Here is a 27,896-nt window from a genome sequence, read left to right as displayed (position 1 = left end):
ACACATCGCTATCTACTTACACATTTTCACTAACAACTTACACATATTTAACTAGTTACAAATCCTTACTAATCATTAACATTGCTTTACAACTTACACATTTTCAGTAACTACTTACATATCTTTACTAACTACTTACACATTTTCACTAACTACTTAGACATATTTATTAACTGATTACAAATCTTCACTAATCATTTATACTGCTTTACTACTTACACATTTCCACTAACTACTTGCACATCTTCACTAACTAATACACATTTTCATGTGCTCTGTTGGTGTAGAGGGCTAAAGCCCTGACCCAAGTGACCCAGATGCAATTAGCAGCTTGGGTGACTGATAGAGTGGTACGGAAGGATGGTCATGCCCATCCTGGGTGGAGAGTGGTAAGTGGGCATCTTTTGGCAATGATCTCAACTGGAGGTTAGAAACACTGCTAGAGAAAGTGTGGTCAGCAGGGTGGGAAGTGAGCCTGGCTGAGTTCCTGCTGCAGAGGCAGGGTGATACACTGCTTACTCACATTGCATACCCACCGTAGAATGAACCTTCTTACCACAAGGGGGGAATAGATAGCGCATGCAGAAAATCCCCTCTTGGAAAGATGCTTAGACATGATGGGTCACAACAATATCTGAATAAGTCCAGGGGGACAAGGAATTAGTTGGCAGACCCAGTGTGGATTGGCTAGGGGGCAGGCTGGCAACAGTAACATAAAGAAAGGACCTAAAAAAATTACTACACGTCTTTACTGATTAATATGCATCTTTACTAACTACCAATCCCCACTAACTACTACTCATCTTAATTGACTACTTACACATCTTCACTACAAACTACACATCTTTATTAACTATTTGCACATCTTTTCTAACTACTAGTTAATCTCCACATAATGTCTCTAAGTTTTAACATTGCCTTCTGGTCTACCACTTCATTTCTACTGGTAAGCTGTTCTCTTATGGCTCACTACTACTAGATATTTCTGGCCTAATTTCCTTCAGATTTTCTCCTCTTCATCAAATGTGTTACCTCCCCTTACATACTGTCTCCACATCTTCTCTCCTTCATTGTTTTCTTTACTTAGTGATAACATTATCATGTTGAGGTTTTTGTTTAACTTGTTTTGTATATTTCTGGTTACATTTCAAATAAGTATTGTCGTCAGGATCACACGGTTTGTCCTGACTGTATCATTGCAAGTTCCTTGAGGCTCCAGCTACCTGCTCAAAAAAAAAAAAACTTCCATCTTGGTCTTTTTTAGTAAGAGGTGGAAGATGGTCTCTGAATTTCTCTCCAGGGCCTGTGACTTATTTAAATTTGTGTGACTGACAATGTGAGCTGTGAAATAACTTCAGAAGGACTGAGGTCATACTTAAGGGTTTTAAACACTGTGGCATATCCCGCTGACCATGCTTTTTTTTTTTGTTTTCATACTTAAGGGTTGGTAGCTCTTGGACTAAGTATTGTGACCTCCTTTATGTATGTGAGTAGTATTTGCCCATCTCAAGGACTGTTACCACCTATTTTTAAAGATAACTTCACATATAAAGTATCTTTAAGCACAGTAAAGACGTTCTTTAAAATAATTTGTCAGTGCAAGTATTTTAGCAAGCTGCTCTCTCACATTTGATGGTGGGAAGCTCAAGAAAGCTGTTAGTTGTATGCCCACATAGGGAATTTGAACTACTAGTCTTGGAGTTCAGCCTAAAGGGATGGGAGACCCTTGAGGTGTACTATTTCATATGAGATGTTAAGCTATGATTCATTCTCGCTCAAGCTGATCCATGATTTAGTGCTTGTTGAAGATATGAAAAGGTAAAAAGCTTCCAAGTTTCTTAGACAAAGGCCACATAGTAGTGTAATCACCCTAGTACGCCACTACTCCAAATGAGTTATAGTGTCAGTGGGATATATCAGTTCAAGAAAAAGTGAATTGAATGAAACAAAGCAAAACTTTGGGATAATTTCATCTGTCTAAAGGCATGGGATTTAATCTATTAGCAATACTAGTATCTGAAATTTTGTGGTCACCAAACCAGAATCAAAATATTAACAAAAACAGTATCAGTTTTTCTTGATTTTCTTACCTCTAGAGGCAGATGACACTTCTCTTCTAAGAAAGACAACACAGATGAGGGCCTGGAAACAAGTTTTACTGATCACAAGGATTTCTTTTATTTAGAAAAACATTTTCTTATAAAGGTCATTGCGATTGATGGTATTCTCTTGATTCTATGATGGTCAAAAATCACAGTTCAGTAGTGGTTCCTAAGAGAACTTAACATTCTAATCCTGAATTCACATGCCCTTCCACAAAAAAAAAAAAAAAAAGTATTTCTATGTGCCTGAATGACCCGGTGGTCTGTACTTTATTTTTCTTCTTCCCAGTATCTCTCTTTTCAGTTTTAAAGATAATAGATTTTTCCTCAAAATAGACTACAATTTGATAGTAAATATGGTTCCACTGAGATCTGCTGAAAGCCTCTGTCTCAAACCTTATGATGTCCATATTCATTATTATAGTTCTGCTACAGTATGCCAGCATTTTTGCTTTGACCACTGCAGGACCTGCATCCTTTACTAGGATGGGAGTACACAATATGTTTGGGAAGCTTATAGTCAGACTACAAATCATAGTACAGAATGGATGACTAAGGTCTATTTCCACATAGGTGACATCAGTGGGAACACTGATGTCAGTACAAAAGTCTTGCCAATAGATGTGGTGAAGCATTTGGTGGCATCATTGGTGGCACTGCTCCAGATTGTTTAGTTGATAAGTCATTGAGGTTTCACATCTTTAAAGAAGTTTAGGGATGACAGCTGCACTGTATCCCAATATCCTGATGTCCATTCGTAGGTCATAAGTCATAGGTCACAGGAATTAAAGACACACAGCATTATATTATATTTACTTGATAACAGAATGAGATAATAGGCCTATCTAATATGCCCATTTAAGGGAATTTAACATTCTACCACCACTTTACAGTTGTTTACCTGTCTGATACTCTTTTAAATGTCTCTGTGGATTCCATCTGAACCACCTATTCCAACATTCCATTTTATGTTTTTTCAATCCTCTCTCTATATAAAAGCATTTGCCAAGATCCAGGACATAGTTAGCTAATATAATCTGCTGCCTGTGCCCCTTCATTCCCTGAGTGTCCTTCCTGCTCAGAATGACCCCTTTACATCTACTTGATGTGATTTTGTGCACCAGTATTATGACCGCCTGTCCCTTCTGACATCAAGTAGAAACAGCTCTAGCTTCTTTGCCTTCTGGTATATTCCTTGCCCTCCATCCCAATGATCTTTTTGGTTGCTTTCCAGTGGTTACCTTACAGCAATTCTTTTCCTTATATAGCCTCCACAGCTGCACACAGAACTTAAAGTGTGGTCTGCTCAGGACACTGCAGAGGGGTAACATTACTGATTTGTTTCTGGAATCAATCTTCCTAAAGATATTTCCTAGAATTCTGCCTGCTGATTCTAATGCCCTCGCATACTGCTCCAGGAGGTCGAGCAAGGTGTGATCAACACTGTGAGAACCTTTTCCTGCTCTGTTGTCATTAGTTCTACTCCCCTTACGAAGTCACTTACACCAAGAGTCTTTTGAAATCTGCTCCCTGGGGTATACTTGCTTTATAGAAAGGTGTTACACCAGCATAAGTCACTTAAATTGAGAGTAAGTCTTTTGAAATATGGTCCCTGGAGTAAATCTGCTTTATAAGTAGGCCTTACACCAAAGTAAGTCACTTACACCGAGAGTAAATCTTTTGGAAACTGGTCCCTGGTTGCAAGTTTGCTATGTTCTTCATATTGATCACTACTGTACTACCTTAGCTATATGAGTTATATCCTGTCAAGGCTATAATAGCCAACTAGCTTCCATGGCTTCAGGGCACCTTCTGCACACCCAAGTTGTCAAGCAGGTAGAGCTGAGCTAACTAGAAGACAAGTCTGCGTGTAAAGACCTTCAGAGCTTTCCTGCCTCTGAAGAATATGCTCATCTGAAGCTTCCGAGGACTGGCAGTTGGCTTCTTTCCTTTGTTGGGAAGATACGTTCCCTTTGTGGAAAAACCTTCCATTTTCTTATATTTACTGATGTTTTATTACTTTTACTTTCCTCTTTAGGAAAGTTATTTTAAAGCTAGGACTGTTGTGTTGTCTCAAAACTGTAATGTACTTTTAAACGGAGCACTCGTTGTTTTCTGCCAAGTAAAAAGTAGTGTAAACTAACTGAAAACATATTTTCTGAGGAGAAATTGTTTTTATTTTTCCACTGTAGGATAGCCATAGTATTTGAAAGTGCTTTTTACTGTGTTTTTTTTTTCTGTCAAAAAAGTAACTTTTGTGGGCTGATAGTTTTACCAGTATTTGCGGCTTGTCTTTCCTGGATAAATGGGCACCATTTTCGGCTTGCCCATTGAACAGATTGCCAGTCCCACAATCGGCCCTTCTTCCAGCCACAAAATGAAAAAGTTAAGCAAACAGCCTTTGCCACATAGTAGACTAGCAATTTGCCTTAGCCACAGGTAGGTGACTCTGCTGTGGCATTTGTTATACTTCAGACCACTCATCTTTTTATCCTGGATCCGTCTGATGTAGCACCTGCAGCCACTATGGACTGGCAGTTAGCCATGTCCTCTGTGACTGTTGGACACTGCTCAGTGGGCAAGGGAAATCCACTCTTGTTGGTCTTGGGAGAAGGAACAGGGAAGGTTTCTCCTGTTGTGTCAGAATCCTTTTTCCATCCCTGGAGAACCAACCACTGCCATTAGTAACATGGTTGGCCCTATTCCCTGTCAAAAAAGAAACAGAAAACCAAGCATTTATTTACTCCTCCTGAAATTTCTTTAGATAGCAATAGTTTACTGGTACTGGCTCAGGGTTCAAGTCAGGCTATTGATTCTTCTTGTAAAGTAGTTTCTGGTAAAAGAAAAAGGGATGCCTCTTTTCCTAAAGAGATTCAAGATTATGAAACTGAACAGAAAGATGCAGGGACAGATTCAGGGTTTTGTCTTCAGATTTCTGAATCAGACTCAGAGGAGAGCTCGGTTTTTAATTCTCCCTGTAGTGGTGGGGTTCTCTTTCTCTGAGACTATTGCTAGAATGTTCCAGTGTTTTCAGTGGGAGAATACTGAGGTTTCTTAGTCCCTCAGAAAATACTATGAGTTGTTACAGAAGGACTTTCCAGAATTTACACCCATTCCTCCTATCTCGTCTGCTTTTAAAGATGTGTGTCTTACTGCCTGCAATGTTCCTGATAGTCAGCCAGATGTCCTAAACAAGGCAGATAGGATGTATAAAGTTCCTCAGCCTTTTAAATTTGTATACACAATTCCCAAACCTGACCCAGCAGCTATAACCTTAGTTGACTCCACTGCTGCTAAGCACTTAGTTAATTCCAATCCGAGTCTTTCTAATAAGGATGGGAAAGTTATTGATAGGTATAGGAAAAAGTGCATACTTCAGCAATTTGATTTTCAGAATTTTAAACTGTTAGGTCCATCTGTTAAAGTTTATTCTGGCATACTGTTAAAGTATGAGGAATATTTTATCTACAGTTTCTTCTTGTGAAGAAAAATCTGCTTTAAATAACTTAGATTCTTCTGTTGCACAAGTCACCAGTCATTGTTTGCAGTGTGTGTAGGACTCTCTTGTGGGCTATGACTACTGGTACTGTTTTAAGGAAGTTTACTTGGCTGCATTCTCAAAACCTCCCAGATTATGAAAAAAAGAGATTTTAAATTTTCCCTTTGGTAGAGATTTAGTGTTTGGCCCCTCTACTGCAGAGGTGTTCAAAAAGTGTGATGAAAGGGGCAAGCTGATCCAGGGAACATTTAAGATTTTTCACCCTCCTTTTTCAAGTTGTCTAAGGGTGTTTCTTTCTTCTCAGGCAATTTCGGCAAAAAAAAAACAAAAAAACAGAATAAACAGTTTCAACTGAATTCAGATAAACAGATGTTTAAGAAGAAGTGACATATGGATCCAAAAAGAAGTCTCAGACCTCCCAAAACCAAGGACACTCTGAAAAGTCTGAATGACTGTGATCCCCTCCCACCCTGGCTCCTTTGCTCTTCCAGAAAGTCTGAATCTTCATTGTTTTCTTTGGCAACTGATTGTTTCAGACATATGATGTTTTCCGAAAGTCATTTATCATGGTTAGAAATGGCAGTGGGAGGAAATTTCTCCTTTCCAGGGACTCATTCCTCATTCTGCAGATCAGAGCCCTTTGTTTCCACCTGTTTTTCATTACATGCTGTCCCAAGAAGTCATAGAACCATTTCCTCCTTGCCAGGTAGGGAAGTGGTTTTATTCAAGGGTGTTCCTAGGACCAAAGAAAGAAAATGATTCTGGACTAGTTCTGGATCTTTCTTTCCTAAACCTGTATGCGGAAGTCCCAAATTCAAAATGATGTCAATTCACATCTGTTACCTCTTCTTCCACTTTCAAGTTTTCTGGTAAAGCTAGACTTAAAAGATGCTTATCATCACATTCCTGTTCATCCAGACTTCAGATTGTTATTATGGTTTTGTGTGTCTGGATCACATTATCAGTTATCTGCCTTACTCTTGGAATTATTCATTGCACCAAGAGTGTTCATAAAATATCAAGCTCTGATTATAGATCATTGTGGGCTACAGAGTATCCACATTTTCCATATTTAGATGACTTGCTTATCTTTGCAGAATCTTTTTCAAAATGTCAGGAAGCTCTTTCTTGGGTGACAGATATTTTGCATATGCTAGGATTCCAAGAGAACATGCAAAAGTCTTTCCTGACTCCTTAACACTGGATTGTGCTCCTGCAATGTCGACTAGACACCTCAGTTCAAAGAGCTTTTCTACCACTGGGAAAAAATAGATCTATATTTAGATCTATTTCTAAAGTTTTCCACTCATACTTTGGACATTGAGAGGGAATACCTCAGGATTTTGGGTCTCATGGCATCTATTATTCTCATAATACCACAGGCAAGACTACACATAAGAAAGATACAGTGGTATATGAAATATCTTTGGTCCCAGCATCAACACCCTTTATCTTTTCAGATCTCCATACTAGGGTTTTTTGGAAAATAAATCTTTTGGTGGAGGCAACAGATATCCTTAAATCCAGGTCTCCTCTTCTTCCTCCCTGCTCCAAAGCAGTCAATCACCGCAGACACTTCAGACATTGCTTGGGGAGCAGTTTCAAAAGGGATAAAAGTGCAGGGGGTGTGGGACACCAAGGACAGATGCAAGCACATAAATATCAAGGAGATACTTGCCCTGATCAAGGCACTCAACTCTCTGAACCACCTTTGGTCCTTCGGACCTCATCAAGTGGTTACAGACAATACCACAGTCATGTGGTATATCAACAAGCAAGGGGGATCCAGCTTGTGTCCCCTTTGCAGACTTGTCATGTTAGCTTGGGATATAGATTCACAGCACAGTCTCATTCTACAGACATTCTACATTCTGCCAGAGCAAAACTGTGTGGCAGACAAGCTGAGCAGAACCAGGGCAGATACTCACGAATGGAAACTAGATTGGGGATCTTCTAAGATTTGTTCCATCTGTGGGGAGTTCCTCAAGTAGACTTCTTTGCTTCATCTCCGAACAATCAATTGGAAAAATTCTGTTCCAGGACTCCATGCAAGAAGGCCTGGAAGAAAGGTGCTTTTTTTTTGGACAAAAATCTTCCTGTGTGCCATTCTACCTTTCCACTAATATGCAGGGTATTTCTGAAGATTCAGAAGAAATACCCCAAGATCATTGTGGTGAATCCCTTCTGGCCCAGATGACCATGGTTCTCCCTTCTTTTGGAAATGGCCAGGGGGAATTACCATAAGTTTACTCACAGACTGGATCTACTCACACAAGAACAGGGGTGTTTGATACTCCTTGACATCGATAATCTTCAAGTGACTGCCTGGATGATAGCGTCTTAATTCCTTTTAGGTTCCTATTTTCTGATGACATGCAGCAGGTACTAATGGAAGCAAGAAAGTCTGCTACTAGAAAATCATATATTAGCAAATGGAAAAGGTTTTCTGGTTGGTGTCAACAACATAACTAGCCACCATTCAGGGCTAGTTGTTCTCTGGTTTTACAATATTTGTGTGAGTTACTATCCTATGGCCTTCCTATTCCTCTATCAAGGTTCAGTTATCAGCCATTTCAGCATGTCTGCCCATGGATCCTTCTCTTTCAAGGCAGTTTCATGTCAAAATGTTATTAAAAGGAGCTTTGCATAAGAGGTCTCCAATTAATGTGGTGGCCCCTCTTGAGATCTTAATTTTCTGTTACTGAAGCTAATACTCGCTCTATTTGAACCCGTTAATCTGGCTGACTTGAGGTTCTTAACACAGGAAACAGTATTACTGATTGCTCTGACCTCTGCATGAATTGTATCTGAGTTGCAAGCTGTTATGGTGAGTCAACCCTAGCCTAGGTAATTTCCTATAGGGGCAGAGTTTCTTTGAGAGCTAATCCTTTTTTATGCCTAAAGTAATATCTGAATTTACTTTAAGCCAAACTATCCATCTCACTATTTCTTTCCTGAACCTAAAAATGAGGGAGAAAGGATACTCTGTACCCTGGGATGTTCACAGACAACTCAGCTACTATCTTGACAGACCCAAATCTTTCAGATCTGAGGATCAATTGTGCATTTTCTGTGAAGGTAAGAAGGGACAATTTGTGTCAAACAGACTATTTCCAAATGGTTGTCTAAGGCTATTATCTTTTGTTATACTCATATGATAAATCTATTCTAGGCAGGTTCAAGGCCCACTCTACCAGGGCTTTGGCTTTACTATGGTGTTTTGGAAAGGGTTGTATTCTAGAAGTGTTCTAGAAGCTGCTGCTTGTCCCTCTACATACTTTTACAAATCACTATAAGCTGGATTCCTTCTCTAGGTCTAGATCATGCTTTGCTAGGACCATTCTCCAGGGGTTCCTGTATCCTTCTTCTTCCTCCTCCCAAATAGTATAATAAATAAATAAATAAATAAACTAAATAGTAGCTGTGGTAATCTACCCATATAGCCAAGGCTACTGCAGCAGTGATCAATATGAAGAACATAGTACAGTTGTGTAAGTTAAACTTACCATAACAGTACATGTTTGAATGATCACTATTGCAGTAGCTGCTCTCTCCCTCCATCCCCATTATTTTTTTTCTGCATTTTTTATGCCAGGGTTTAGAAATTTTTGTGTGTGTGTGTGTTCTTAGAGTTCTTTCAGGGCTCTGCCTCCCTCTCTCTTTCTCAGATGGCAGGAAATCTCTGAATGGCTTCATGCCCAAACTTGTCTTTTAGAAAGCTCAGCTTGACCTTTCTGACAGCTTGGGAGCATGAAAGGTACCCTAAAGCTTTGGTAGCTGGCCAGTTGTTATATCCTTGGCAATATATAACCCATATAGCTAAGGCTACTACAGCAATGATCATTCAAACATTTATTGTTATGGGAAGTTCAGCTTACACAGCTGTACTTTATAGATAGGCCATACACTGGAGTAAGTCACTTACCCTGAAAGTGGTCCCTGGGATAAGCCTGATTTATAGATAGGCCTTACTCCAGAGTAAGTCGTTTACACAGTGAGCAATTCTTTTGGAATCAGGGCAGGCTTACACAGGGATACATTACACTGATAGCAAGTCCTTTGGAATTGTGCCCCCGGAGTTTAGTAAGATTTTTGAATGTATGTAATGTAAATAAGGAAAGTAAGGTAAGTCTAGGATTTAATGAAGATAATAAATGTAAGGTAAGCCTAAGACATAATTAGCTTAAGTATAAAAATAAAGAAATAAAAATCAGCTCTGAAAGGTTGCATATTCACGTAATTCATGAAATGTGGGATACGCTGTTCTGTACTAGAAAGCTATCTTAGTCACCTTTTTAATTGGTGGATACAGTGTATGTTTGTGTGTTGTGCATGTTTTTTATGTGTAAGTTATGAAAATGTGTGTGTGTGCATTGGGTGCTCATAAAGAGGTAAATATTTGTCATTTGAAAGCAGTATACATGTTGTTGTTGTTGTGTCTTTCGGCTTTTCCCAGTTAGGGGTCGCCACAGCGGAACTCCGGTCCACTAATGATTGGCAGTAGATTTTTACGTGCCAAGTTGCCAGCTCTGACGCACAACCTTCAACGAAGGTACGCCCATTCACGCCACACAGAAGACGCTCTAGCTGAGAATCGAGCAGGAAAACATCTTTCTGTGAGGCGACAACGCTACCGCAGCACCACCATAATGAAAGAAAAATCACATGGAGATGAGAGGTGTTAAATACCTGAAAAACAATATGACATTAAAGGAGAAACATGGTGGAGTTGAAACATTAGCAAAGACACACACACACACACACACACACACACACACACACACACACACACACACACACACACACACACACACACACACACAATACCTCTCAACCTCTTAAAACAACAAATCTGGACAAAGCCTAAAATAATGGGGGGTACAAAGGGCCAAAAATAGGGATAGATTTTATAAACTTATAAAGTTGATAGAATAACAGGATTTGTGTTAGCATGCATTTTCTGAAGGATATAAAATTTGAAACTCAAATATATGTGTTTGTTTAATTACTTTAATCCTTGGCGATTTGCCAGATAACAATAAATTTTATGAGGAAAAAAATCTGGACATTCTGCAAAAATCTGGACAGTTGAGACATATTACACACACACACACACACACACACACACACACACACACACACACACACACACACACACACACACACACACACACACACACACAAAATATAAATTCCTTCATCTAATTGTTAAGTTCATATAGTGAATTTCAGTAATGTAAAAATAAAATTGTTTTCAGTTGTCAGTGCATGGTTGGATTCAAATGTGTACTGAGGATGTCTGTCAGTTAGTGCAGAGAATTAAGGCTCTGGAGCAGTTATTTAGTGTACACGGTTTGATTCCTTCCATCTCCATCTTACTACTGTGTGACTGAGCAAATCATTTAACCAGACAGGGCTACCCTGCCTGCCTCTGAAAAGGGATACTTTTTCCAGTGAGCTTACTTGGCTAACAAATAGATGAAATAAAACACACACACATACAAATATATATATATATATATATATATATATATATATATATATAGAGAGAGAGAGAGCTAAACACAGACACACAGACACACACACACACACACACACACACACACACACACACACACACACACACACACACACACACACACACACACACACACACGCACACATATATATATATATATATATATATATATATATATATATATATATATATATATATATATATTATATAATACAAACCACCCAAAGTCTGCTACTGTTAACTCAAAGCCAAAACAAAGTTTACTCATACACATTTTATGTGTTACTAACACTGTTTCTACACAACCTGCATGTTACTAACTTAAGTGTGATAACAGGAAGCATAGCCTTGTGGTTCTCAGCTCTGCAACTAGGTTTGATGATGATAGATGCAAACCCTCAAGCTCCATTCTTGTTTTTTTTTTTTTTTTTTGCTTTCCCTCCCTAGCTATGAGCTGCCACCAGCTCTTCAGGTCTACCTGATCTGCCTTATCCACATCCCCCGAGGCTCAACCTGACCCATGTCTGTGGCCTGTTTGGAGATCAAAGACTCTGGTGCAATGTCATATTGTTGCTGGAGAGTGTGTAGCTTAGTTCCCTCCTACCCTGCTGTAGTACCCTTGCAGTTTCAGCAATTGCTACCTCCAGGAGGTGTATCTATATATCTGCAAGTTTACAACCTCCTGACCAAGCAGTATACCGCCTGCAGAGTGGAATCCATCTGGCTTGTAAGGCTGCCATTGCAATAAACCTAGGCTGCTTCCCTCCACCCAGGATTAGTGAGTTGGTGTTGGCCTATCATTTCCATTCTGCTCCCCCCAGGTACTGGTCCTCCAATGACTGTGCCTCTGTTCAAACATGGGTCATCTGGGGTACAGTAAGAGCTTTGTCCCTCTGTACAATGGGTGCCTCAAGCTCCATTAACAGCTATTTGCTGTGGACGTGAACTGCAGAACAGACAGAGCTGTAAGCTTCAGATACAGTTATTGAAGACTGCAAAAGTTCTGAAGTTATACTGGTAGCATTATTTACAGACTTGGTGATGTTCAGTGTCGCTGGCACTAATCTTCAACATATATCTGGAAGAAAAGGTTAATCTTACTTAAAAGATGATATTTTCAAGACAGAAATATGTCTGTCGGCTTTAAAATTAAATTAAGTAAAACAATTAAACCAATATCATCTTGCCCTAGATCTGAAGATGTTTGATATCACACCACAATTCAGTTAATGCTTCTATTGTTAAGTCCCCAGTGAAAAATCTCATAAATTACAACATTTATGATGCTACCTTAGAAGCTTTAAAGATAGAAACTTTGATCGTTTTCACATTTTGTTTTACTTAAAATGTTAAAATATAGTTTTATGACTAAAACCACTAGCAACATTTTATAGCTTGGTGGGAATTGGATTCCACCACATCAAAGCTAAACTCTGCATTTGGTTTAGGAAGTTATTTTTGGCATGGATCTTAGAAGAGACAGCTGCCATTTTCATGACAGAATCACAAAATTCCCTGCTCTCTAAGCACAAAACCAGAATACTATAAATTTAGAAGTGAGAAGGCAGTATTTGTTAAATATAAAGAAATTCATAACATTGGTGGTTTTCTGTAATCTGCCTAACAGTTTTCACATACTCATCATACAACCTTGCTTCATAAACTAAAGTACTTGACATATAACTATCCTGCTGGGGGACAGCCAGAATGAAAAAATTACTTTTAGGCTAGGACTATGCAATGACTACCACAAGTCACAAAATGGGACCTTATAGATATATTCAGAGCATGTGGCACAACGTGTAACATCAGGGAAAGTCATAAATCTCTTTTATATCTGCTACATTAAACACAGACATAACATTTATGTTGTCGGCAATGTTAAGTAAAGTTAATCATCTTAGGAGGTCTCACCTCATATACTATTATGCTGTTAGTAAGCAGATAACATTCCAATGTGTTAGTTTGCATTCTGCATATGAAAAATCCAGAATGTTCCAGTGATATGTGATGAAAGTGACTGGACACACAAGCTGAGCTACCACATATATTTTAAACATTTAAGCATTTAATATTGAAAACTGGAGAAGTGATAAGCAAATATTACCAAACAAAATGCAGGTTCATAACTTTTACAGCTGCCAGTCATTTTGGTTCTGGCTTTTAAAATACTTATCTTTAGGATTTCACTTCATGAATGGGCCTGGGATGTTTAATCGCAAAAGTAGTAGTTCAAATGTCATTTTAAATGGCACACACTCCTCAAAATCATGTCTGAATAGTTTACTGTGCAATGCAGAATATACACCTCCTACACAGGAGGCACAACCTTCTGCACTTCACTCTATAATATGATCTACCCCAAGATCACTGAACATCAGGGGACATGGAGGTGTTCCTGTAGCAGTGACATCTGTCAGGCCATGTGTATTTCTAAACAGCTGTGCATTATTGCTTAGGTAGCTATCACACAAGCTGAGAATGCCCTTTTACGAACAGTGACACTGTCATTGCAAAAGCATCTATTCAGCGGGTTTAGCAATTGCTATGAAAATCACCTTTTTAAACAGGCCTGCACAATATTTTATTTATTTTATTTTACATTTGTTTACCAGGAAAGTCCATCTGGATACAGGTCCATTTTCAGCGGAGGCCCAGGGAGAAAAACTCCACATAATACATAATAACATAATATTTACATAACATCATAAATCCAGATGCAATATTACATAGTATAGCACATAGAAGATGAGGTAGAAATGCAATAGTACATTGAAAAAATTAACAATCAGAGTACATGCTATCTGATAGGTTATGCAATTAGTATAAAGAAGAACTGGAGAACAATTGGAATAGTACAGAAGTATATAAAATAGGTAGTATAAGATAGTGAGGCCAGGTTGTCTGTTAGTTTGTGGATGTTCTACATCCTCTGACTCTAAGGACATTAAGCTTTCCTATCTGGTTCTATGTAGTTGGAATCAAAAAGCTAGTCAGGATTCTTTAGTTAAGGGAGTAGTGTCTATGGGATTAGGAAATGTTCTGATTCAATGTTTATCCTGGGGAGTTGCAGGAGCACAGCCAGATATTCATAAGGTGAGCTTTGAGGGATTTTTTTAAATTGAATGGTGGAGATAATAAAGGTAAGGGAACAGGGTAGGTTATTCCAAGCTTTTGAGATGGAATGGCCAAAGAGAGCTTTCCCAGCTTCATTATTATGTTTGATGACTTGTAGGTGGTTTTGGGTTATTGATCATAGAGTTCTTTTTGTAGAATATGGTATAACTAGTTTTTGGAGTGCTGGGATTTTAGTTGGATTGTAGAATAGTTTATGCACCAGTATTAACTGGTTGACTTTTAGTAGGTGAGGCAGTTCTAACCAGTTTAGCTGTTTCAGTGCTATACAGTGGTGGGTCCTATAAGGGGTCTCCATAGCAAATCTAGCGATTTTATTGTAACAAGATTCTAGCTTGCTTACATCGGTCTTGTGAAGGTTGGTCAGTATTGGGGCAGCATAGAGGAGGGTAGACAGTAAATGTGTCCTAGCAAAGGTAACTTTAGTTTGCCTGGTGAGATATGATTTGTTCCGATAGCAACAATAACAGTTGCATCATTCATTTGAAGGGACCTCATAGATAGCATATTAAAAAAGTAGCTCAAAGAGTTAAAGAAAGATCAAATTATGACATTATGCGAGAAGTTCCTCAGAGCTGCATCACTCAGCAGTCCTTACAGACTCATGTTGTAAGTGCTTACTTCAGTTTACAGCTGGCTGTTGAAGTGTGACTATGTGTCGCCTATCCAAGCAGGAAGATGGTGCATCTCTGCCAGATCATTAGTGTGAGTGGGATTGCTGAGTGCTAGAGCTATAATAAAAGCTCCCACAAGATGAAATTATATGCTCCTTTTTGTTACAAGAAAAATAAGCATGTATCAATGCCAAATGTTGACTTGCATCTGTAGTCAACAGCATCAAAATGTCAGGAGGAAGGGAAGAGAGAGTTTTAACATCTTAGAGTAAACCTGGCATTCTATAAAACGTAACTCAGCGGTGTTACCGTATCATGTACTTCAGTGGTTGGCATTCCACTGATCAAAGACTGAATCACATATAGCAGTGCTGCCCATCTCTTAATTCATTTTATAGCAAATTTCACAAAACATATGGATCTACTCTAAAAACAACAAAGCAAAAAAAAAAGAAAAAAGGAGACATGAACAAAGGTATTTTGAGTTTAAGTAACAATAAGTAACATTAAATAATACATTTAAATAAACTCTGTACAATAAACCAAAGACATGACCAGATAAAGTTTCATTGCAAAAGCAAAAATAAACAGTAAAGTGTCTCGGCAGATTGCAGACAATTGTAATCATAGTAATCATAACGGAGAACGGCAGCTTTTAAAATATGCACCTTTGCTACAACTAGCCAAATTAATAACTGAATAATTCATTATAACTATGTGCTGCTTATGTATTTTATATGCAGCATTTCAACATATGGATTTCTTCTTGCAGTTCCATGAGCAGAAAAACATTGTGGCTTTATGCTGTAATTTGTATAGTTTCTAATGACTTTTTGTATGTGGATGTTATGTGTTCCTTATTTTTCCACAATTAAATACTTTCCATGTGTATATCTGTACTACAATGCTGTATCTTAAACACACACCACTTAACCAACAGGCACAGTCTTCATAACAGATATGTAACACTGCATACAACCTATTTAGCTTTATAGATCTTTTGTGTTTAATCAATAAAATGTTTTTCAGTGCTATGATAAGAGAGAGAGAATCTGTCCACTGCGGCTTCAACAGAGCTTTGCTCAAAGGTTTATATAGTTAATGAGTTGATACCTATGAATATGGCCTGACTGTGTCGACCCTTTCCAGTTAAGATCAGGTAGCAAGCAGAAGGGGAGACGCCTATACAGAATTTACAAACAAGGACTCTGGGAGATTGCAGGGAAACAGAGAACTCAGAAGAAACCTGCAAATACAGAACATGAAAACCACAAAGATAGTAACTAAAGACCAGAAACAAACCTTGCAGCCTATAATTGTGGGGCACCAACACTAGTCATGTAGGCATCCTTTATAAGTTGAACAATGAACATAATTTCAAGAGGAAGCCAAGGAAGCTCTGTACGGTAAGCAGTGAGGATGAGTTTGGGAGATCAAATGGGTAACTCTATAAATTTGAAATTAGTATTGTGTGGTGATATTAACAGAGCAGTAGCAGGAAGATGGATGTTGTAGGTAGAGAAAGGAAAAATAAATAAAAGGGTAAGATTATTGAGAAATGCTTGAGAAGAATAAAGGAGAGAGAAAAAACAGAAACATATGGTAGGCTCAACAATGTAAAACTAAAGGCAAATGTCTAAGGGAAGCAGAACTAAGTTTTTGGTATAAAATAGAAATGATTGACACTAGAGAGACAGCAAATGAAATGCCAAAGAGGATAGAATATAAGTAGAAAGAGGGACACAAACAAGTCAATCTGAAGAAGTAAGGGAATAAAAAAAAAGATAAAAGAATAAGAATAATAGCTTAAGGTTCTAATCTACAGGATGATGTATTAGAGGTTAGTAGGCAGGTTGATGTAGACCAGGAACAGGGACACTGGCAGGCTTGAAAATGAAAAACACTAGCTAAGGATGACAGAGAAGTAATGGATAAATTATGACTTTAGAGGAGGCCGATAAAGCAATTAAAGAGATAAAAAGAGGAAAGATGGCAAGCAACAGATGTAAATATAAGAACGTTTTGTCAGAGAGAGCGAAGGAGACACTGCAGGTGTGTAAAATGTGTGGTTTAATAAGTGCACAGAAGAGATTCTGATTCCAGTATAGTTGCAAAACGTTAATAAATTAATACTGTTTAAGAGTAAGGAAGAAACCTAAACTATAAACCAAATTCTGCTGAAAATAAATGCTACAATAATAACTTGGATGTTGGCAAACAGAATAAATCAGAGCCTTCACAAAATATGCAAAACTGTTGTGTTAGGGAAGAACAGATTACTAGTAATGGTTGCTTTTGTGCTCCTTCAATGACCATATGAAAAAGCCATGAAAAATGTGTGGGTCATTCATTTGAATATCAGACCTGTGTCTAATACTGTAAGATGACCTTTTTTATTCCAAGTATGGAAAGAGTTAAGATTCAAGCAGAGAACTTACAAGGGATGCGGGATATATACTACAATCTAAGAACAGGGGTAATACTAATCTGAGGGTGAACAGCAAGAGATGCAGATGGTAGAAGTATAAGGCAACGTTGCCATTGTCAATCTTCTTATATGTCTTGGGCGTAAAGGTCATAGTAACATTGTGAAAGTAAGATTATAGATGATGGAGAAAGAAAAGGGGGAAGAGTGTTAAGGGAAGGGAATGGAAGTGAAGGGAAAAGAAAAAAATTAGTTTTATTTTTTCAATCCCCTACCTCCACATAGGTGACTGCCAGCTGTTGCCACCTCCCTTCCTCACTCACTGGGTTTATTGGACCTGCCTTAGCCACACCTGGGGCAGGGGAGGAGACTGATGATGCTGGTGCAGTGCCATACTGCTGCCAGGGAGCATGCTCTAACCCCCACCATCCTGTGGCAGCCTTTTGAGCTCTGCAATGACTGCCATCAGGAGGTGAATGCACAACACCCCAACCATGACTTATAATGCTTGTAGTGCAGAACTCATAATGCTCTTAAAGCTGCTATGCAGTGAGCTGGAGGCTGAGGCAGCCTTCCTCCCACCCAGATAGGCAAGCCAGCATCAGCTGCTCACTCCTGTACTCCTTCACCTGCCCTCCAGCACCTGAGCCACTAGTTGAACAGGGACCATTTGAAGCCTGGTCACAGCTTTATTCCCTCTGTGCCATGGGGCCATGCTGGTAAAGGAAAGGAGCATTTTATGTAGCTCATTTATTACTACAAACATGCTGTTGGCAAAGAACATGGACATGATGCAATAATTGTAATGGTTCAGACAGGAGTTGTGGTTGGAGGATAATACACAGAACATTAATTAGATTGAGATAAGGTGATTTGGAGAGCTAGAGGAGAGTGATTGAGTATACTTGGGACTACATGTGAGATAAATGCTAAGAATGAGTAATAAGAATTGTAACAACTGGGAAGTGATATAAAAGAAAATCTGAATCAGCAAAAGGGAAACACTAATAAGTTTGTAGGGAAAAGATGTGTAAAGATGATGATTTTATCTGTGAAACCTTACTCAAATTCTCGTTTTCTAACAGAAATTAATATGGGAGCCCAAACAGTATTGACTAGGATGAGATTATATGAAACTGGATCAATGGAATGAGGAAAGCCAGAGACTGATAACTGCTTAAAATTCTAGAGTACTTACAACATTCATTATGGACTAGTGCTGTAAAAGAAGGTAGCTGCAAGACCTATTATGGTTAAAAAAGATAGGAACTAACAGAGGAGCCATGAAATGTTGACATCACATACACTTGGAGGAAAGTGATGAACATGATGAAAGATCATCTACAAATAGTGGAGGAGTTCAGAGGAAGGTCAAAGTACAAGGTTTTGACACTGGTCAGTTAAGGAGAGGGGATTGTAAAGGACTACACTAAATAGGGTAACTAATAATAGTACAAGATGATGGACTAGTGGGAAAAGAAAGATGAGAGACTTCATGGAAATTAATCAGATACTTGGCTTCCAGGAAGAAGACTGGTAGGAATACAAAAGGATAGCCAGCATGACAAATACATGGTGGAAAGGAAGAGAAAAGAACAATGCCAGGGTAGGGAATGTTAACAAAAATCCCTTTGGATAAATTAAGTATTCAAAAAGGTAGGGGTATGATTTAAAGAAGTATTTTGATGGGTGCAGTGGAAAAATAGAAGGAACAATCAAAAGGGAAATAGATGAAAGAGGAAGAATAAAAAGAAAAGAAAAGAAAAAAAGAGGAAAATTAAAGAGACATAATAATGATATGACAGGTGGTATGGGGTAACCAGGCTGAAGGATCACCAGATGAGCATCTAGCATGAATGATTCTATATACCAAACAGACCAGAGGCAGACAACAAGAAAGAAGGCAGTAGATGCTGTTGGTGGTGCGAGGATGGCATGATCCTCATCTTCTGGAACGGTATATACACATCTATGGGTGAAGGTAGGAAATGAGTGGGAAAGGTTTGGATGAAAGTTGTAAACACCTGGGGTGTCTATCTATTTAACATTGTGGAGGGACTGAGGAAGGGGGTAGGTATGTCCTAGTTAGATTAATCATGTCAGGATGGGTCAAACGTTGCAGAGCTAAACAATGTAAAGCCAACAAGAAGATCGAAAGAGAAAGGGAATTTTGCCATCATAAGAAATATAACATCATAAAAAATATAACAAAGTCCCAAATTGTGGGGGAGGAGTATAAATAGGCCTAGGAAACATTATAGCAGTGTTTAGTCATATCACACGAGAGGAAGTCAGAGATAAGCTGGACGGACAGAACAGCAGCATTAAAACTACTTCGAAGAAGAACACAGATAGAAGATACTATGTGGTTAAAAAAGATAAAATAGATTACAAGAGCAGACGTGTAACTGAGTTATGCCAACAAAGTCATACTTCTTACTTGGGTATCATATTATAGAGGGCATGTAATTCACTTTGACATAAAGGTCTTGTGTCACTGAATGTCATATAATTTATCATACGGTATAAATATATTAAACAGTTTCATTTTTAATTCAAGCAGACAAGAGAAAACATGTGTGCTCAAACACACACAAACATACTCACACACTGGCATGTTTTGGGCCTAGACTATCTTTTTAAAGTTACTTATTTACTGAAAAGGATTCAGCATGGTCTAATTTTATATATTTTACCTGTGTTAACTTTCAATTAGTTTTTTTAGTAGTTTCCTAAGAACTTTCTGTTTTTTAAATCTTTTTTAAAGATTATCTTTTATTCTGCACGCTCAAGTTTCTGCCTGGTATAAGCTTCATATGGTTTTAGAATCTGGTTGCTTTACAAATTGGCTACCAACTCCAAAATGGTACCAATATTCCACCAAGGTAAGATCTGAGGGGAACGCATTACTATCTGAACGTAAAAGTTAGGCTTTCCACCACTGCACTTGCTTCAGTTTGTGGGATTCTCTACTGAATTTCCTAAATTTTTATTTGCTTTTTTCCTTTTTCTGTTTTATCATCTGCTTCTGCTACTAAATTATTTTACAAGCAAAAAACATATGAGGAAGCGTACTAGTGGTGAGCTAAAATGCTCTTTCTGTCAACATTTAAACTTAATGAGAAAACCTCATTCCCCTACAAATTCCTGGTATTCTGAGTACAAGGGCCCTGTAAAAGCAGACATGATCCTCATGGTGTAAATATTACTGTAACATTTTGATATGAGATGCCCCATATGTGATATTCAATCCCTTTTGCCCAGTAAAAGTAGATACCTCATAGTGACAGGATATGATAAACTAACCCACTGCTCTTTTCATATTTAGCTCCTTGCTTATTATCAATGTTGTTGTGTCTTTCGGCTTATCCCGGTTAGGGGTCGCCACAGCGGAACTCCGGTCCGCTAATGTTTGGTACTGGATTTTTACATGCTGAGTTGCCAGCCCTGACGCACAACCTTTAACAAAGGCATGCTCATTCACGCATGCCTCCACACAGAAGATGCTCTAGCTGAGAATCGAACGGGACAACGTCTTGCTGTGAGGCGACAACGCTACCGCAGCACCACTACCGCGGGACTCCTTGCTTAACACTAAAATACAAGCTTGGTTCAGATCATTGTTATTTATAAAAAATTATCAGCTTCTTTATTTTCATTTCCTTGCTTACTATCAATAAGAAATGAAAATAAAGAAGCTGATCATTTTTATAAATAATAATGATCTGAACCAAGCTTGTATTTTAGTGTGTAGTTTCTAAGGTTTGAAAAACAAGGAGAACCTAGGGACAGTGGACAGCCTAGGACTCACATGAAAATTAGGTGGAATTTTTCCACCAACCACATACAATTCTACATGAAAATTATGTGAATTTTTCCACCAACCACACACTTTCATATGGACACACCCTCTCATTTTTAGTCCAGTCAAACAAACCACATACCCCATTCTCCAATATTACAACATTTAAAAACACTGCTACTACTGCTTGATCTGATGAAGTCTTGTAATTGATGAAAGTGATCATCATGATTACCTTCAATAAAGATCCAAACCATTCAATTAAAACTGCAAGAAAAAATAAGCCAATATAGAGTTTTCACTGTGTGATACCTTAAACTTCCTGTAATGGGAAGCCCATAGGATCTATGCAAATGACCTGTCAAGTGTTTCAGCTACACTGCTTTTGAATGCCTATGACTATTCTCTTTTTAAGTCTTTATGGATACATTCAAGTCAATAAAAACAAACCCCACTAGGTCCTGACATACATGCTTTGTCCTTTTTATTGACCTCATCATGATCTGAAAAAGGAGCCATCTTTGATGTGGAGTTTTATTTTAACTTAGAATTAAGGTTTCAGATTGCTACCATTTGGCATATCCTACTTCCTTTTATGTTTGTCCTAGAGGACTACCACAGTATGTCACCTGGGTTGGAATGTCAAGTCCAGGGTTTCCACATTGTGTGTGTGTGTGTGTGTGTGTGTGTGTGTGTGTGTGTGTGTGTGTGTATGAAAATAATGCAGCTGACACTTTAAAGTTTTGGTGATAAAATGGCTTTATTAACAGAAAACTAAAGCGCAGGCTGGTTTTGCTCAATAGATAAAAAGAAAAGAAAAAAATTGGCAGTCTTTACAACAAAAAATATTTGCAGCTAGCAGATAAAGTGCATGAGTTTTTATACTCAACCTGCTGACTCCTGGGTTTTCCATAATATCAATAAACCCTCTGTGATTTTTAACTAAAAGTTACTGTACCACTGATGCTGAAAAGTGATGTGATAATGACAGAGGCATTCCATGGTATTGGCTGCTAGGCTGTTGCCTCGCAACCAAAAATCCAAAAGAGAAAGAATTCTAAAATTTTAAATGAGAAAATTGACTATTATTGTTTTTAAGTTAAAAATAATAGTTTACTTTCTTGCACTTCCTAATGTTCGGAACTCCACAGATGTGTGTACGGGCCAAGTTATGAGGTACTTTGCGAGAACAAAAGAAAAAAATCGTCTCACTCTGTTGCCAGGCTGCTTTTAAAAACAGACCAGCATTATGAGTAATATGTATATTCAACATGATGAATAAGGCAACTGAGCCTTAGTACAACTCTCGATGCTTTGTTTAGAACATCAGAAACATTGCTCAACACTGAAGTACCTTACTGGGCTGCTGTATGATGCAGCTAGGAAACATTCCTATTGGCTCTGGTTTTCTCAGGTGACTTGAGACAGCCTTGAGAGACTGAAAGATATATCAATACTGGTGTGAACACAGGAGCAAGTGTGCTTCTTTTCTTTTCTATTTTTTAAGTATAAAAGTGTATTTTTTAATACAAGTGTAGTATCACTATATTTGCAGCACATATAATGTAAGTAATGAAATGCATTAATGTATTCAAGCGTGTGTGTGTGTGTGTGTGTGTGTGTGTGTGCGTGCGTGCATGTGTGTGTGTGTGTGTGTGTGTGTGTGCGTGCGTGTGTGTGTATGTGTGTGTGTGTGTGTGTGTGTGTGCGTGCGTGTGTGTGTGTGTGTGTGTGTGTGTGTGTGTGTGTGTGTGTGTGTGTGTGTGTGTGTGTGTGTGTGTAAATAATGGCATACATTTGAGTTTCAGACATACCAGCCTTTAGAAAAAGTATGCTTGTGCAAAGTCTGTTACTTTAGTAACTCTTAAGTATATAAAGCCAATAGCTGTTAAACAGATGAGCTGAAGCATCCAGTCACAGTTATACAAGTATCTGTAACTGATCATTGCATGTGTGTTTTTGGTGGGGGTATAGATGCTTTCAACTGTTCCTGATTTTGTAGAATGTTTCTGATATTTGGCCTCATATTTTGATCTATTCTTCATAAAGTTTCTTTTTTCTTCTGGTAAATCAGTGAGGACTGCAGCCTGTAAATGTTGATAGAAATTTGTATTTCAGATGTAACAGCATTCAAGAAAAGTGATCTAATTGCAAATCCTGGTATTCTAGCAACTTGCTAAGCATTTAAGGGTAATATCACTCCCTGATTTTGATCCTTTGTCCTGTATTACTTTTTAGCTGTCTCCTTGATTTTTGAAATAAGATATTGAAAGCTATGTGTGTGTGTGTGTGGGGGGGGGGGGTCACAGTGGTTTGCATTGTGTATTCTGAGAGCAGTGAGCTGAGAAGATACATTCCTGTGTGGCACTTATTTCTGTATTCATCATTTATTTGATCATAATCAAACATTTGAGATGAACAGTTGTAGTTATAGAAGTGGTTGTAATTGGTGGGTATGGGGAATTGTCTGTGATGAAAATTACTGTGTTGGGAGGGGGTGGAACTGCAGTGTTTGCAGTGTCTAATGCAGCAGGGTGGCCATAATTGTTTAACTTTCCATCACATTCAGGCATCAGCACTGTACCTAATAAGTATCTCTCTGTAGTGATCTGGGCAGGATGCGTGTGACAGCAGCTGATCATTGGCTGAGAGACATATCACGTTGTCTGGCCATCTAACAGGGTTTGGTTCTCTAGCTAAGTTTTTGACTGTGGTTCCCTCTGGACAGAGTCTACATGTACTCCCTCTCTCTATGGGGGTTTTGTCCATGTGCTTTGGTTTATTCACACAGACCCGTAGCTGTATAATATATGCCTCTGGTCATTTGTACTTTTACTTTCATCCAAATTTAACAGCAGAGGGGTACCCAGAAGGTAAGTATCTTTTTTTGGGAGGGTAGAAAGTCAGGTACTATTCCTAGAAAGGATTGATATATCCTTGCAAGCATTTGTCTTGTCGATTTATTGGGGAACTACTGTTTTGTCAGCTTTGAACTTTAAGCTTTAGCTACAACTCCTGACAGAGAAAAAATAAGACTGGATTTCTTTCTTTGCTCATAATGTTTTGTTCAGGCCATCACTGGATCAAAAGGTTGTAAAAAAAGTTTTAAGGTGCACCTCAGAGAATCTATAACCCTATGACATCTGGGAGTCTAGTGGCCCCAACGCCTCAAGCTTAATTCAGTCACTTCTTCCAAGCATGCTACAGTGGACTCTTGGCCAGACAGGGTGTATAGGAGAAAAGCTAAAAAGCAAAACAAAGTGTGAGAAAAAGGAGTAATAAGTACTCTAACTGGGTAATGTGGCACCAGGATGAAAGAAAAACAGGAAACGGTCTCTGGGAAGGTTCAGAGGGGACCACTGTGCAACAGGGGAATCCATAGAATACTTGGTCTAGGGCTTCATATCACCTAAGGCTTGCCTTGTTTATTGCATTCAGACATTGGAGGTATATACAGTGAATAAAGTGGCCATAAAGTGTGGGTACTGAGGTAATCTGTGGATGAAAATGAATAAGCATTATCTGTTGTTTGATCACAGGCTACGGTCATTGACCTGCCATAATACAGCCCCACCCCATTCCAATTAGCCCAACACATCCAGTTGCTTCCTGCAGCTCCTCTTTGTTTTGAAGGCACCAGCTGCCACTGGATATTTACAAGAGATTCATGCCTGCCAAAGGATACTATTATACATTTTTTTTTTATTTAGATTTAGCTCATTGTTTTGACATCAGCTGTTTGTTTAGAAATGTCACTCTTGGGGGAACCTGGTGCCCTCTGGAGAAGTTTTGATGGCACCAAGCTTGTTTGGAGGCTGATATTGAATAGACTGTTTATGGGGATTGACAGGTTTTATTTCAGGTTGGATGGCAGGTGTCCTTGTATGTTATCCAGCCCCACAAAATAGTGTTCTTGGCCTTGAAGAGTACACTGAGGACTTATTTTGGGGAGAGTTTAGGGGGCTGTAGATATGCACATCTGGGTATGTAAGGGGGAGAGGGGATTGACATTAGAGCTAGATTTATCAACTCATAGATTTGCTATGTCCTCCGGGTCAGAGTATGTGATATAATTTACTATTAGCTCAGTGCAGTGCTGAGCGCATTGTTTCTGAGGTTTTTAACATACCAAAAGAGGGCTATGAGTGAAACCCTGCATTGATGGGGTGCTGTCAATGATCTTGAACCAGGTCACTTTGGCACTGAAGCTACTGATGCATGCCAGAGTAAGGAGTACCTGTAGGGAGTGGAGTTTCATGTGTTTAACAGCAATGCTTTTATGTTATCTGGATTCTGTTTTGTTAGGTTGGAAGCTTTGAAGGCTAACATTACCTAAAAAATATGTTATGGGAGTGGACAAGGTTTTAGCCTTGGGGAGATAGGTGCATGGTATCTCTGTTAAAGCAGTTTTGACTGTCTACTATCTCCTCCCAGGCTGACATATATTGGAACCCCTCTGAATTTCACCAGAAACTAAGCCAATTGTTGAAGCTAATAATTTTGTGTTCATATTGAAGCATCATTCTTGGTGATTGTAAAACGCTGCTCAAGGCTAGAGCCATACCTGCCTAGGATGCATATTCCAAGAACTCCATCATGTCTGTCTTCGTATAGTCGATGGATGTACATCTCCAGTCATTTACTCCCAACTGTAGTATGACTGTGACATATGTGTAATTCTGGTGTAAGGACTTGAATGCACGCATGATGTGGCAGATCCTGGCACCTGATAGGTTACTGACAGAGATGCTCTCCTTGCTCAGCCTGGTCACTGGTATATCAATACATCTCACTATGGAGTCACCTATGACTAGGATGGGCTGTGTGGAGGTTTGCCTTATAGCTTTTGAGATGAGACACTGTGAGTCTTAGATGCAAGTTTTATGGTGGGTGGTGTATGAGTTAACTGTCTGTGTGGTTGCTCTGGGTACTTGTTCATTAGGTTACATTTAGGAGGCCTTTGTGATTTAGGCAGGTTACTTTTAAGAACCTAAGCATATGTAAGTGTTTGTGTTTGTTCTGTATTGTGTGTGATAAGTACAGTGTGGCATTGTGTGTTAATGACAGCATGACTGGTAATTGTAGTGGCTTCAAGTGAGAAGGTTGCCTCTGATAATATTGCAGAACTGTTTGCCAGTAAACAGTAGACAACTGCTATATTGTCTCAGGATTCCCATTTCAACCAGGTGAAAACTGCAATTCCATGGTTACAGATGTTAGCTAATTTGAGTTTTAGGGGAAAAGGTACCAATAGGGTTTGGAACTGATTCATTGGTTTTCTATTTGTTTAAAATGAGCAGCCTAAGTCTACTTATGAAGGCCAATTCAGCCCTCTTTGCATAAAAACAGGGGATCTTTGTCTAAGTATTGATTAATAAGTACACACAAGGAGAGTTTCAAGTTTGTTTTATACAGAAAGTTTAAGGTCTGAATGCTTGCATCTGTACAAGGCACAATTAACTGCCACTGTGTAATCATCTATAATAGTACAGAAAAGTTTTTAAAAAATTAAAAAATTCCCCACTTGCCAGTAGCGAACAAGCACACCTTAAGGTTCTGCAGTAATCATAAAAAAAAAAAAAAAAAAATGGCAGCGCCCTGTATGGCAGCGATGGCATCAGCTTGAGGGAGAAATATGCAGTATTTACACACACACACACACACACACACACACACACACACACACACACACACACACACACACACACACACACACAATGGAAAAAAAAAAACAGTTTCTAAGGCTTTAAAGGAAGGTCAAAACAACAGCAACAACAACAAAAAAACAGCAGTAAAATCAGGAAGAAAAATGTAATTCCACAGAGCTTCTTTTGTGGTGCTTTAAATGAAGGTGCAATTGGTTATAGCAGAGAAAACTTACTGGAAATCAAGGAATTAAGCTTATTGTACAGTTGGATGGTTGGCCTGTTGTCTGCAGAGTCTGACAGGCCTACAACAACTTTCATACTCAACGATCTTGGAATTCTATCACTGCATGGCTCAAAATGCTTAAAACAACTATCAGGAGCTTCTACAATACACTGGAAAAGGATCAAGAGGAAACGATGTGAGACAACCAGGAAAAGAGGAGCAAGGGCTGGAATCACTACTAGACTGAAGGCAAAGCCATTCAGGCCTGCACTACCATCCTTACTTCTAGCAAATGTGTGCTCTCTGCAAAATAAAATGGACTACATAAGGCTGGAAATGGCACCTCAAACTAAGGTGAGAAATGCTTGTGTATTTATGTTTACAAAGACTTGCCTGCATAATATAATTAATGACAGTGCAGTACAACTGGAAGAGCTCACACTGTTTAATGCAGACAGAAACCATGCACTCAGTGGGAAGTCTAGAGAAGGGGTAGTCCGCTTGTATGTAAATAATAAGTGGTGCAGAAACTGTGACACTGTACTGAGCCACTGCTGTGCCGACATAGAGTTCCTAGCAGTGAGATGCAGGCCCTTTTATATTCCCAAAGAGTTCAGTGGCATGATCATGATAGTAGTGTATATACCACCAAGTGCAAACACTAGTGAACATCATCATGATAGTAGTGTATATACCACCAAGTGCAAACACTAGTGAACATCATCATGACAGTAGTGTATATACCACCAAGTGCAAACACTAGTGAACATCATCATGATAGTAGTGTATATACCACCACTATGTTGTATAACTCAATTTGTGACCTACAAAATAAAAACCCAGATGTTGCACACATTATTACAGGAAATTTCAATCAGACAGAGCTGGCCAGTATTACCCCATTATTACCAACATGTAGGATTTTCTACA

Source organism: Protopterus annectens, chromosome 2.part0, assembly GCF_019279795.1.
Source record: "Protopterus annectens isolate FY-2018-M chromosome 2.part0, PAN1.0, whole genome shotgun sequence".
Taxonomy (NCBI): domain Eukaryota; kingdom Metazoa; phylum Chordata; order Ceratodontiformes; family Protopteridae; genus Protopterus; species Protopterus annectens.
Note: the sequence above shows the minus strand (reverse complement) of the source record.